The sequence below is a fragment of the Nyctereutes procyonoides genome, unplaced genomic scaffold (assembly GCF_905146905.1).
Source record: "Nyctereutes procyonoides isolate TBG_1078 unplaced genomic scaffold, NYPRO_anot_genome, whole genome shotgun sequence".
In the NCBI taxonomy this organism is placed as follows: Eukaryota; Metazoa; Chordata; class Mammalia; order Carnivora; family Canidae; genus Nyctereutes; species Nyctereutes procyonoides.
The window spans coordinates 36990894-37006160 of NW_026575047.1; positions in this window are offsets into that span (position 1 = coordinate 36990894).

A 15267-nucleotide genomic window follows, 5' to 3' on the forward strand; every position below is an offset into this window, starting at 1 on the left:
CCCAAAGGAAAATCTTCCTCTTCACATAAGTTAACTTGAAGATAAAGCTCTTCTCTATTTCCAATGAGATAAAGGAATTCATTATGCCAATAAACAGGTCAACATAAAAAGTAGAATGCCACAAAATTATACTCATAATAGCTAAAACTGGGTCTTCATTAAAAGCAGTAAGAGCAGAATGAGAACTGCAGAGAAGTCATTTATCCAAATAGATGATAATACCAAGAATTATATACCAAAAGCTACATAAATCAATATAAAATATTTTAAGTGATGCAAAAGAAGACAATAGATATGAAGAACAGAACACTGACCTGACTGCCAAACTATGAAAAAAAAAACTTTCTTGATAAAGAAGGAACTGATTAAGAATAGGTTAGGGGCACCTGGCTGGCTCAGTCCATAGAGCTTGCTACTTTTGATATCAGGGTTGTAAGCTCAAGCCCTATGTTGGGCATGGAACTTACTTTAAAAAACATAAAATTAAAATAAGTGGTTATAAAAGTTCCCAGAACTTGGCGGGGAAAAAATTGACCTTGGAAATCAGGAGGACTTGCCTATCCCAGATAAGATAAATACAAAGGAAACAATATTAACACATGTCCTCATGTATTCTTAAACCTCAAGGGGAAAAAAATGTACATTTAATCAGATCATCAGCTGTGGAGGGGAAAGGCCATATTCAAAGGGGTTAAAATCAAGTTTGCTTTATATGTCTCTTCTGAAATAGCGATGTTAAAAGAGAAAGGAGAAACACCTACAGTACACTAAGAGGTAGATGTGACCCACAAGAATTTCATTTCTAGCCACGAGTTGTTCATATGTAAGAGAAATCGAAAGACATTTTAAGATTTCCAGAGACTCAAAAACATTAATAAGCTTAGTGCTGTTTATGCAGATACTCTTCAAAAGTATTCAAACCCTTGGTCAGAATTAGTGACGGAACTATTAGTTGGGAAGTTACAATTGAAAAAAAAAGTGATTGATATTGAAATTAAGTTATGGAGTTAAGTATAAAAATCTACATTAGATTTTTACAATTAACAGGGGGACGTGTTACTGTTATCTAAGTAACTGATACAGATATTGGAACAAAAGGAAAAACATTTTAAAAGAATACAAATAGGATGTTTTATATTGCACTATGCAGCTTCTAAGAGGACTCCCGTAGAGCCCCTTCTCTGGGTGATCTGGTCACTGTGAAACCTCCTGCCCTATAGTGTGAGCAGGACCCAGTGACACTCTTCTAACAGAGTATAGCAGAAGTGAGGGAATGTCACTTCTGAGATTAGGTTACAGAAAGACTCTGGCTTCCATCTTGCTCACCATCTCTTGTTCTCTCTTGCTTTCTCCCTTACTGGCTCTGAGAGAAGCACCATCATGATGGGCTGCCCTATAGATCGACCCATGTGGCAAGAAACTGATAACTCTGGCCAACAGCCAGCCAGGATCTGACGCCTGCCGACAGCTGCATGAGTGAGCTTGGAAGTGGATCTTTTGAGGCCTGCCAACAGCCACATGGGTGAGCTTGGAAGCAAATGCTCCCCCAGTTAAGTTGACTGCAATCTCACTAGAGACTGAGCCAGAGGACCCCCAGTTAATCCATGTCCTGAGACTAAAGAGTTCATTGTCTTAAGCCACTACATTTTAGGATAATTTGTTACAGGGCAACATATACCAATAAGCTGATTAGATTTTCAATTTTAGAAGAATAGGAAAGGTAAGGAAAGAAGAAAGTGGCTCAGAGGAGGCATAATATTTCTTTTTTTTCCATGAAGGGGAGTCAGAAGACACCAACTTTGGTCAAGTTAAGAACAGAGGTGTTATGAGATGTTTCTAGAAAATTGTTACTAGGGTGCACAATATGGTAATGGGCTTGCAGGTAGCCAAAAGTGAGCAGAGCTCCTTCCATAGGTCAGCACAAAAACAGAGAGAAACACTAAGGAAGCACATAATGAAACATCTAAGTCAGAACAAGGGTTGCACTTAGATCAGGTGCTATTTTAGAGAGCCAGGAGTCTCAAGTTGGTTTAAAAAAGAGAATCCACAAAAAAAAAAAAAGAGAGAGAGAGAGAGAATCCAACAATGTTGACTTATTCCATAAACAACCATCTATTGAGTGCCTCCTGGGATCCCTAGTGAGCTGGGCAGATTCCATCTAATGGTGAATACAAATAAGCAACTGCAACAAGGAATACTAAGTGCAACAACCAGGAAAGTAGGGGCAGTGAGAAAGTTGACTGACACAACTCTTTCAACCTTAGTATTGTTAACCCTTTCTTCTTGGGACTATCCATAGCTCAGCACCCTCCTCCAAGTAGCCTTCCAAGGTTCCCAAGCTCTAATCCTAACACAGACACATACATAGGACTGCTCTGAAAACTTTTAATTCACTGTTATTAGGTTGTGACAGACTAAATAGAGCTTGTACCAAAGAAGAATTAGGGAATGGGGAATACAGATAATACAATTTTAAGGTTGAATTAGTAGATGATATTTTTATAGGCAGAAACACAAATTACTTTTAACAAAGCCCTGTCAATAAATCCAAACAAGTAGAAATTACTTCAGCCATAATCTCTGGTTATAAGTGTTGTAAAGTAAGACATTGTAAGTTAAAGACAAAAAAAAAAAGCCATCAATCAACTGGAAAGCCTTATGTGATATCTGGCTCAAAGAAAAAATAATAAAAGAAGAGAGGGTTTAGAAAAAAACAATTATGGAAATGTTACACAAAAAGACACAGGAAATGTGACTAATGATATACCCAGCATTAAATTTACAGAATGAAATTTTTTTTAAAGAATTTAGCATTCAATGTAAGCTTCTAGAAATAAAGCGAAAAAGAAATGCTGAGGAAAATAAGAGGAAGGAAATAATAAAGATGAAAGGAGCTAACTCTTTGAAGAAACAAATAACATAGACAAGACAGTGACAAATCCACTTGAGAGGGAAAAAAAGCACAACTAGAATTGAGACAATTGACATAACAAGAGTGATAACATATTTTTAAGTTATTATGTAATTGCCCATAACTATGTGCCATTGAACTTTAAAATAGCAATTAGGTGGACATTGCTCCCTAAAAGTAAATAAATTATGGAAGTAGAAGAAACAGGAAACTCAGAAAGAAGAAAACAATTTTTTTAAATTATAAAAACAAAACCTATACCCCTGTGACCAGGTATCAGAAATAAGTGAGTCTACGTGTGGATCAAATCTTACAGAAGCAGATAATTTCCATGTTAGAAAACCTTTTCCATGGCACTGAGGAAAATGACAAGCTACCAACTAACTGTACAAACTAAACATGTCTATGGAGTCCAGACTTCTATGACATATATATATATATATACACCTCCAACAGGCCAATTTCCTTTCTAAATATAGATATGAAAACCTAAAATAGATGGAATGCCATGGGACTGAACTCTCCAGTTCAGTACTCCAACAATCATTCATTGAGCAGGTATTACTGGGCACAGGTGGTACTCCAAGCACTGTGCTACACCCTGGGAAATCTTGTATTAGTAAGATACGGTCTTTGCCATCAAGGAGCTCAGGACCTGATGGAAAGGAGATAGAGAAAGAAAGAAAGAAAGAAAGAAAGAAAGAAAGAAAGAAAGAAAGAAAGAAAGAAAGAAAGAAAGAAAGAAAGAAAGAAAGAAAAGAAGGAAGGAAAGAAAGAAAGAAAGAAAACAATTAAACTGTGATACATGCAAATGAAAATATTCTTGGAATGTAGCATGGAGTTGGAGACATCTAGCCCAGCAAGGAAAGGTTGAACAGGGGGCTCCCAGCAAAGACTCCCCAGAGGACAGTGTGCTTGAGCTAAGTCTCAAGGAAGAGTAGAAATTAGCCAAAAGGGAGGTGTGGGGAGCAATGCTCCATCTCAATGTGTGAGGCTTTCCCGGGAAAAGGGGAAAAGAGTGGAGGCATGGAGGCCGGCATGCTTAGAACACAATCTATGTGCCTCCATGGTCTACAGGCCCACAACAGTGCTCCTAGTTTTCATGTTTTAGTCACTAGGTCTAAACCAAAAGAGGCAGTGTGAAGCATTAAAAAAGCAGGTGGCTGTGGACAGAATCTGAGGAACATGAAAAGGGCAGGTGGAGGAAGAGGAGCCCACAAAGGACATGGAATAATAGTGAGAGACCAGGAGCTCAAAAGGACATGACAATGCATGGAGACAGTGGTTGGCAGAGACCAGTACCAGGAAGAGGGGTAATGCGAGCAACTTAGTAACATCCCTTCGATTAGAAATCAAGAATCAAGATGGGAAGTGCAGACAAGTTTGAAAAGCTTGGGCAATGGAGTGCCTGGGTCGTTCAGTTGGTGAACCGTCTACCTTCGGCTCAGGTCATGATCCCAGGGTCTTGGGATGGAGCCACATATGGGGCTCCTGCTCAGCAGGGGAGTCTGCTTCTCCCTCTCCCTCTGCCACTCCCCAATCCATGTTCATTCTCATTCTCTCTCTCTCTCTAATAAATAAAATCTTAAAAAAAGAAAGATAAAGAAAAAAGAAAGAAAGGAAGGAAGAAAAAGAAAAGTTTGGGCAAGAAGAAGAGAAAGTAGAGGAGTGAGATCAAGGGAATGTTCTGGGTTTTGTTTTCAAGGTTGTTTCAAATATTTGCTGCTGCATACCAAACCGTTCTAAAACTTATGACTTAAAACAAGGATTTGTTACTTCTCAGGATTCTGTGAATGAATGCAGCAGCTTCCCCACTGGTCTTCCCTTTGGTCACTTTCAGGGCTGGATGTGGCTGGTGGGTCACCTGCTTGGAAGGATTGTGACACTAGGCTTTTCTCTCCGCATGGTCTCAGATCCTCTCTCCCAGAGTGGTCACTCCTGCTACAGGGCCTCTTCCACATGGCCATTCTCTCCAGCAGGACAGTCTGGACTTTCTTAGGACATGGTGGCGTGGCTTCAAAAGGGGATAATGCAGGAGAGATAAGCTCAGTATGCACACACTTACCAAGGCTCTGCTTGCACCACACTTGCTAATGACCTTTTAGCCAAAATAAATCATATGGTCAAGCCTAGAGTCCATCTGGGAGGAGGGAATCTATTGCTATAATAGTCCACTATCAGGATATTTTTTCCCTTTACTATGGGAGAGAGTTAAAAATGTTTAAAGGGAGAGCCCAAACTAATTGAAAAGGAGACACTGAAGATACAACAAAAAGAGAGATTGTTAACAGGGTCCCAGAGGGTGTGCTTGGTGGGAGGACAGAGAGGAACATCATCCTCTGAGACTGGGAAAAGAGAGATTAAAAAGGGTTTATGGGTGTGTTTTGGTTAAAGTACTGAGGGGAGTAAAAGGGGGAGCAGTCCATGGAAATGTGGCACTAGGGTAGAGACTTGGCATTTGTGGTATCTCCACTCCATCTTGCTTCTCCATCAACACCCAATCGGCAGGCAAGCCAAGGAAGTTGATTATTGTACTGACCCAGGTTTAGAATTTGGTTGTTGGGGGCTTAGGTGGCTTAGTGGTTAAATGTCTGACCCGGGGTTCTGGGATCAAGTCCCTCATCTGGCTCCTCGCAGGAAGCCTGCTTCTCCCTCGGCTTATGTCTCTGCATCTCTCTGTGTGTATCTCATAAATAAATAAATAAAATCTCTAAAAAAAGAACAAATTTGGTTGTTGAATGCTGCAGGAAGATAATGGTGCCAAGGAATTGGGGTTACTGGAGAGAATTATTTGAATCTTAGAAACAGGGTTCTGAGTCTGTACGTAAGAGAGACCAGGAGACAAGTGATAGATGATCAAGTCACGAAACTGGAGATCTCTCTGAGTTCAAAATACACTCAAGTGTGAGGGAAGATGTGAGAAAGAGAAGAGAAGGTGAAGCCCGAGCAGGGCCAAGAATTATAGGGTTGCATTATGGGATGAGCAGACCAAGTGAATGTGGAAATCCAGGTAGGGTGCAAAGCTCTAGGCCAGTCTCCAGTGTCTGCAGTGAATGAAGGCAAGTGAGCAGGAAGCGACAGCCCTGCTGAAGGCTGTTCATGAGAGTGGAGACTGGGTCTGTTGTGTCCTCAGGCACCAGTACAGCGCCTGGCACCGAGAAGGCACTCGGTATTAATAGTTATTTGTGGAATAAACAAATGACTTGAATCCTCAATTTACAGATAAGAACACCAAGGCTCCCAAAGGTTGAATGTGTTGCTCAAAATTACACAGCTAGTGTTCAGCGAGCCAGAGCATCCCACCTCCTTACAAAACCGCACTGAATGTGGGTTTCCTTCTCAACCTTCCCAGAGGCAGCTCATGATTTTATTATCTCAAAACTATTTAAATGGCATTTGTCATTCCTTGGGTGCTAGGATGGAATATACTGAAGTTGAATGAATAAAGGGAGTGGTTTGGAAAAAAAAATCTTCCTTGAGGCCTAGAGGGATTTACTCACTTATTGGAAATACATCACATGTATTTTCAAGACACATGTAAGGAAGCTGGTCCTGTAACCATATCCTTGCCAGTTTGCCAACATTTCATTGTTGTCTCTTCTTCTGCTGTTATGGTCTTATCCTTTTTTTTTTTTTTTTAAGATTTTATTTACTCACAAGAGGCACAGAGAGAGAGGCAGAGACACAGGCAGAGGGAGAAGCAGGCTCCCTGTGAGGAACCTAATGAGAGACTTGGTCCCAGGACCCCGGAATCTTGCCCTGAGCCAAAGGCAGATGCTTAACTGCTGAGGCACTCAGGTGTCCCTGTTGTGGTCTTATCTTTGTTACGACTCAGAAAATCAGGAAGAAATACACACACACGAGAGCTGTCTACCCATAGTCACCATAGATCTTCCACAGACTTTATATGATTAAAGAAATTAACTAGCCCTCAGCTGAGGTCTGAGGCTGTTAAAGCCTTCCTATTTTCCTTAAAGAAAGATGAAAACATCTCCCGAAAGGCTATTGTCCATTCTGGAATCCAACTTAAGAAGGAGCGTGGTGACATGCTCCTCTTTCCCACTGGACCAAAATTTCAAAGCTACAAATGTGTGGTAAATCTAACCAAAGATAAAGATTTGCAGGTGTTTTTTGCATAAAAGCAAGAAGGGCAGATGTATCTGGAACGTGCTTCTGACCAAATGGGACATCTGCAATCCATTAAAGGTGTCCCGAAGAGAGAGAAAGTGAGAGGAGAGGTTCGAGCAGAAAGCCTGTTCTGGAGAAGTACAAATGTGAGGCTGTGTGTAGACCTCCCCATCAGGATCCAAGGACCCCAGGCATATATATATGTATACACACACACACACACAATATGTTATATATATGTAATATATATGTGATACATATGTAATATATATGGCTCAGTGGTTAAGCATCTGCCTTTGGCTCAGGTCGTGATCCTGGGGTCCTGGGATCGAGTCCCACATCAGGCTCCCTACATGGAACCTGCTTCTCCCTCTGCCTGTGTTTCTGCCTCTGTGTGTGTGTTGTGTGTGTGTGTCTCTCATAAATAAATAAATAAAATCTTCAAAAAAAAGAAAAAGGTTACCTTTTGAGGGGTAAACGCACATCTCTGCCAAATACCCCAGTTCCTCTTTTTTCTCTCCTCCTATCTTTGAAATGTCAGAGCCTCCTCTGTACTCAAATACACCTACACGTTTTAGTGTTTAAGACTTGGCAGCCACCTCAGATAAAGAGAACATTCCCCTCTTTGAGTGCACGGACTCTTCTTTCCCAACACTCAAGAAAAACGACCCATGTCCTGACTCGGCTCCTTACGCTCCAACAGAACAAAGCAAAATTGTCACCATGGGCATTACTTGTGGGTTACTCACTGGCTGTTATGCACCCTGTTCAGACTCCCAAGAAAACCACTAGCTTTTATTAAAGCGTGTGTAGCAAAGCCTATTGCAAAATACCCATGGCTGTGGAAATAATGTGAAGGTGTGTCACTCCAGGATGGTCGTTACGAAGGTCACTAGATTTTGTGCACATTATAGGATCTATGCCCAAGGCTCACTTTTGGCCTCATGTTGAACTTCAGTAACCGGGCCTGAGCTGAGTGTAACATGTAACCAGGGGGTTCCTTAAATAAATTCCTTTGCTGAGCGTACCAGGTCTGTTTCCTGTGTAATGGCTCTTACTTGCTCACTGGCTTTTTGATAAACCATTAGTGCTGGGGCCTTTTGTTAATTACTAAACTCCTGGTGACAGGGGGGGAGAAAAAAAAAAAACCCGGCCTGTTGAAACTTGCGTTGTAATTTGAGGATTAAAAGCCACACCTCTGGGAAACATCAGTATCAAAGCTGATTCTGTGTCGAAGACAAGGTGTTAGAAGCCACAGTTTGACAAAGTGGATTTCCAAGTGCAGTTAGCAATTACATTTGTAGAAGTCCTCAATTATGCCATTTACAAGAAGGTACTTTTAAGAAGGTACAAGTCAGGAATGTGTTTTTAAATCTCTTCATTTATACATTTATAGGGAAAGCCCATGTTTATGAAGCATCTCCTGGTGAAGAACACTGTGCTAGTTAGCTACAGTGAAAATCAGTAGACCCTACTCTCCAAGATCTCAAAAGCCAATGAAGAAAAGTCTCTTCAAAAATCAAATAAGTAAAAAAAAAATTAAATATGTCAGTCATCAGTGCATTTCTGGAAAATACTCAGGTCAAGGATAAAATCCATGGCTACAACATTGACATGCTCTGGGGGGAAAAAAAACTCATTTGGCCTGAGTTTGTGGATTGAAGGTGAGTCTCTCCTGACCCTCTCATCACCAATGTCATCTAAAGTGAAAGAACAGGGGTTCCTGGGTGGCTCAGTCAGTTAAGCATCTGCCTTCAGCTCAGGTCATGATCCTGGAGTCCTGGGATTGAGCCCCTAGCTCCCTGCTCAGTGGGGAGCCTGCTTCTCCCCCTCCCTTTGCCACTCCCCTTGCCTGTGCTCTCTCAAGTTCTCTCTCTGTCAAATAAACAAAGAAAATCTTTCAAAAATAATAAAATAAATTTAAAAATAAAAGTGAAAGAACAAAGACTATTATGCCAGAGAGCACTTGGTATTTCATTTACCCTTCATCTCAAAATAATCTTCCAGTAAAATTGAATGTAAGTTTCTACATCAGTTGAGAAGCCTTCTACTGAAAAAGAAATGAACAAAACAAAATCTCAAATTGGATTAAATGATAAAAATGATTTAATTATTCACAAATTTAAAAGGCCAAAGCTTCAGGCTTGGTTTGATCAGGGCTTCAGCTGACTTTACCCACAATGGTCTCACTCTACTCAACTCTATGTGTCAGTTCTCTTCCCCTTCTGATTCTCCTTTATTATCACAAGATCCTGTAAGCAATGACAGGGATCATACGGCTTTTTTCTTTACAACCATAGGGAAAGAAGAAGTTGGCTTCTCATTGACCATCAAACCAAAACCCCTGAGCTTTGAGCTTAATGGGCCATTCTGGAACCAATCTCTGTGGCCAGAAAAATACCTGGGTGCTGACTGGTTTACACATGGGTTACCTACACCAGCCTGTAGGATTGATGTTGGGTCCCTTCCCAGAGGATGTGGCTGCCACCTGCTAGGAAAGGAATAAACCAGAGGTTTGAGGAGGCAATTCTAGCATAGGGTCTGCTACAATCCTTTTTCATACATAGCCTCGGGATCAATACTTGATTTTTATTCAATATCAGATATAAGCTCTATAAAGAGAAATCTACTTCCTCTATAAACTTGCTAAGTCAGATATTGAAAGATGGCATTGGCTTTTCAAACACATAACAAAATGGGTTAACTCTAAGTTTGTTTATTCATAGCTCTCTTTTCCCTGAAGAATACACTGAAAACCCCAAAGAAATGTTTTTAAAGTTTGATGTACATTAGTAATTGAGAATGATTTAAAATCTGTCCTACAGGCTGTCTTCCCTAATCCTTTCTTCCCGATTTCCAAAAGCAATATGAAACCAAGTTAGGATTCTGTTACAGTAACTCAAATAGTTTCTCCTTCAGTTTGGATAATGGGTCATTAAATGTGCAGAAGACGCCAAGTTCCAAGGTATGATGAACCTTGAAACTTTTCTTCTGATGCATGATCACCAGCTTCTCAAAACTTACCAAAGCAGTCCCTGTCCTGAGCTCATAATATTCACCCCAAACTCATCAATTCCACATGCAAAGTGCCAGTAGCAGGGATTTTCAACAACTGAGTATTTCTTTAATACCCTAGTCAGAAATAGAGCTCCCCAAGTTCAGAGATGTAACCAGAGTAGTGAATAAAGTGTCCAGGGAGGAGTTCGCCTGTGATACTTTCCTCTGACTGCCTTGGTGAGGAAAAAATGAGTTGTTTAGAGGCCAGATCACAGCCTTGACTGTTGAAATGCCACCGACGACAGCTTTAAATCACACCCCACTCGCCCCGCCTCCCGGGGGACATATCAAAACAATGGACGAAGTGTCATGAGTTTTCAACTTGTCCATGTGGGAAAGGAGTCTTCTTTTCTGATTACACAGGGTGCCACTGATGCTTCCAACCTGCATCCTGGGCACATGCATTGAGGGGAGCTGCTGAGTAGAATCAGGCCTGGGATTGTTCTCGGTTTGGAGTTTATGACTGTATTTATCACTCTGCCTCACTGACATGCCCTCCTTGAGCTGTGGCAGTCTGGGCTACCATGAGCCAAAGGGCATAGTGCATCCCCCTCCGTGTGGCAGGACTCGCAGGCCATTTTGGTCCTTTCAACCCCTCACCCCGTGTGAAAAATGAAGGACAGGAAACAGTTTTCTCTGCCACCAAAATCCTGTGCCACCCTTGCAATGGCTTCTTTTCTCTCTCTCACTAGGGAGCAGCCCTGGGGCTGGAGGGAAACACTTGCAACACCTGAGCCAGGCCTGTGGCAGGCCGGCCTTGCCCCCCAGCAGGCAGCTGGGGCTGGGGGGCGGGGGGGGGGGGGCGGGGGCAGCTTGGCCCAAATGCTGCTTAGTCAGGCTCCCATGCTGAGCTGAGCTGCAGATGTGCCCAGACCTGCCGCCACCAGGTGTCTGTGTCTGGGCTGGGAGGTGACGGCACAAATGTGACTCTTGCCTCCTGCTGTTTCCCAACACTGTCCTCAGAAGAATGTGGAGGACTCGGGCAAGGCCATCTTGGAAGGCTTCTGACAGAGCCATAGCTGCCTGGCCACCCTCCACGTCAAAAGCCTTTGCCCAGCCTGTCCCTTTGACCTTCTTCACACAGTGCTGCTGACAGCTCCAGGGCGGGCTCTTCCCCCAGAGCCCTGGGCAGGCGCAGGTGGCAGGCAGCTACCCCTGCACTGCTGAAATAGGTGCCTTCCATCATCAGTGCCCAAACCTCCATCACTAAAGGTGTTTTTCTTTTCACTACAATGACCCAATGATTAAAAATGCCTTTTTTAATTTAAAAAAAATCCTTTTTTTCAAATTCATTTGTCTCCCTGGGGAAAGATCTTATGCTTCCCAAGGAGAAGCTACTCTATATTTAACAGAATTATTAACGACTAGAGCAAGTCTTCCCAGAGTGTAAATATTGGAAAGCTTACCAGCCTATTCGTTAGTGGACTTTCGATGCAACATAAAACGGTTGTTCCTAATCTCTGTGTGGCCTCTGGGAATTCATCTTAAGCTCAGGCAAGCTGTGAGCCACTTGCCATTGAGACTGATATGCACTCTACAGAAGTTAATTGCACACCTACTAGGTACTAAGCCCAGGCTTTAAGAAGACACCACTGTACATAGCAGAAGGTACAAATGAACACCACATTGGCTAAATCCAGCCTGCATGCATATTTTGTTTGACTCACACCATATCTATCAAAAATTTGAATTAGTTGCCAACTTTTAAATATCAGAATATTTCTAGCTTCTCTTGAAAACTCAGGAAATCTGGCAAAACTGAGCTCACATTCCTGGCCGATGACAAGCAGAATAACAACTGCCCACTTCAGACAGGCACTGGCACTCGGTTCACACAGCCCCCACCTGCCCTGCTCCCCTCAGATTTAACCTGCCCGGCACCTCAGCAGATGCCAGCGTGCATCACGATGGGCAGTCACAGCACGCACATCCCGCCCTGCCAAAGGCCTCATTCAGAGCAACCCAACCTGGTCTCTCACTTAAGAAGAGCAGCTTCACACTTCCATAAGAACAGGCCATAGGATTTTTCTTATTTTTTGTCTTCTCAACATTTCCTCTTTTCAATAAAGATTTTTTTGAAAATCCTCGGTAATGTCAAGAGAGGGGAGACATTCTGTGTTGAGTGCTCCCTAAGACAAGGAAGTGAACACAAAAGGACAATGACAAGAGAAAAAGCAACAAGGGGACTTTGAGAGCAGGGCAGGCCCGCAGGGATGCCCCCCATTGGCCAGATGAAGAGGCCGAGGTTTAGAGAAGGCCAAGGTCATGCCCAGGTCCACAACTGAGCAGTAGGAGAACAGAAGCGTGATCTGAACAGTCTTCACCCAGCTAACAACATATTCTTTTTATACGAAGGAGTGATTACTCTGTCCCAGCCTCTGCTCCCCTGCTTCCAAGGAATGACAGAGAAGCCCATCAGGTTGGCCACCTGGGTGGCTCAGTGGTTGAGCATCTGCCTTTGGCTCAGGTCGTGATCCTAGAGTCCAGGGATCAAGTCCTGCATCAGGCTCCCCAAAGGGAGCCTGCCTATGTCTCTGCCTCTCTCTATTTCTCATCCATAAATAAATAAAAATCTTAAAATAAGAAACAGAAGAAGAAGAAGGAGGAGGAGGAGGAGACGCCCATCAGGTCTGGAAATAAACGTGAGGACTGATTTCAGAAGCCACTCAGTAATATCAGATACACGATTCTAAATGAACCTGCAGAAAATTAATAATTAGCAATTTTCATCTAGACCTTACCGGTTCTCTAGATGTGGGCCAAAAATCTTTGAAAGAAATGTGTCTGTTGATCCTGATGGTGTGTGTTGGGAGAGGCAGCCTGTTTTGATGTTTTCAAATTATGTATTGCCAAAATCCTCCTTGTGCTTTTAACCAGAAATAAACAGGTTGATCCTAATATTTGTTGCCAGTGGAAAATGTTGCTAAAACAAATATAATTCACTTGCAACCAACATGAAGCTGCTGACCAAAACTCTTCCATTGGACAGATTAAAGGTACTAGAAGTAGGCGGGCCACTGCCTGGGACTTAGACATTTTGGTATTGTATAATAAGCATATATGGCCATTCAATGATACTACAACCAAGGACTCCTCTGTAACCAGCTTTTTGTGCCGCAGAAAGGAAGGGAAGCAAGCAGCATTTGTAGGACAGAGACAATTCTCTTTAGCCCCACGAATCAGGCCAGGAACACGATTTCATACATACTTTTTTTTAAGTTATTATTATTATTATTATTATTATTATTATTATTATTCGAGATACAGAGAGAGGCAGAGACGTAGGCAGAGGGAGAAGCAGGCTCCCTGCAGGGAGCCCAATGCAGGACTCGATCCCAGGACCCTGGGATCACGACCTGAGCCAAAGGCAGACACTCAACCACTGAGCTACCCAGGCATCCCCAAACCCACTTTTATAGAATGAGGACAGAGAGCCAAGAAAGCTGACTTCCTTCGGCCAGTCTTCAATTGCTGGAAACTGGCTACACCTGGCTCCTTCTAACTCCAAACCCTGAACCTCGTCAGCAGCTCACAGCACAGAAGCTACTATGATGAGCAATGGCCAAAGAAGTTAAGACAAGGATGTATCACAAGCAGGCTAGAGAACGCAATGAGCACGGTGAGAAAGGGAGGAACCAGTGCCTGGGGGTCCGAAGAGGACAAATGCACATGGAGGGAAGGGTTGGTTGGGTAGGGGAGACTTCTGGGAAGCAGTGACATTTGAGACAAAGACCTCGAAGGATGCACTCACGGCGTCTGGTCCGACAGGGAAGAGAAGGGCATGAAGGACTAAGTGCTGAGCCCTGGCGGGGAGTGGGGAGGTGCACAGGAGAACAGATGAGACGTTGAGGTCTGGTATTCACAAAGCGAAGCTTCATAAGAAAGTTATCCCATGTGAAAAAACATGAATCCTGCCAACACCTGTAAGGCAGGTGGGCAGCTTCACACCTACACGGAAGGGCACCCCACTGCAAACCAGGACACTTGGGTGGCCAGAGGGCCCAGGATGTGCGTCCAGCCTGCAGAGAGGCAGCAGGGCCTTCTGAACCCCAAGGACCCCTCCTCTTGCCCTCAGGGGCCTGGAACCTTTCAGCGCCAGAACCAGGCACCCTCTGCCTGCCTGACTGCATCGTGCTTTTTCCTTTTCTCCTTTCAATTCACGTCCTCTCTCCCAACCTGAGATTAATGACAGGTTTTGTTCCTGCCCCAGGATCTACAGGGGCAGCAAGGTAGGTCGAACAAACTCCAGCAGGAGGAAACAGGACCCTCTCCCCAGCCCCAGTCCAGCGTTTAGAGAATCTTTTTAGGGAACTGAGGAGGGAGGGGACAGGAGGCCCGATTCTCCGCGGGCGGTGTGTCTGCCTGCCCAGGGGCGGTAGAAGAGCCGCGTCCTGCTGCAGCAGCTGCGGGCGATCTCTGTCTCTGCCAGCCCCTCCGGGTGAAGCCTCCTCGACTCTCAGGCCCAGGAAGCTGGTGCTCCCAAAGGCTCCTCCCCATCTGCACCTGGGGGCCAAGCTCCTGCCCCGTTTTCCAGAACATTGACTCTCTCTTTATCCTTAGCGCCCTATGGGACAGGTAAAAATATCATCCCATTTTACCACATAAGCCCTGAGGCCAGAGAGCAAAGTCACTGGTCCTGGGACAGTGGTACAGCTGGACGGGAACTGGGAGCGCAAAGGCAAGAGGGGACGCCTTCTGAGTTCTGAGAGCCTCCTGGGGACCCCCATCCTCCCTCTCCTGGGACACGTGCCCACACTTCCCCTGGAAATCAATTTTCTGGCGGCGAGGATGGCGCAGCGCTCGCCCTGGCCGCGGGGGGACCCCCAGGGCGCCCCGGGGCAGGCAGGGCGGCAGAATCACCCCCCAAGACCGGAGCCAGGGAACTTCAGAGTGTTTCGCCCTTGCCCGGGAGAGGCAAACACCGACACGTCTGTGTCTCCGCCGACAAGTGCCTTCAAGCCCGGCGGGGGCAGACACCTCCGCTGCGGCCGCGGGCGAGGTCTCCGCTGTCTGCGGGGGCACGGCCTCGCATCAGCTGCGCCGACTTAGGGCGGCCGCGGGCCGCGGGAGCGGGAGGCGCTTCCCGGCGACGCGGCGGCCGGGCGGGGAGGGGAGGGGGGAGGGGCGGGGTGGGGTGGGGGCGGGGCGGCGGGGCACCCCCCGGGGCGCCA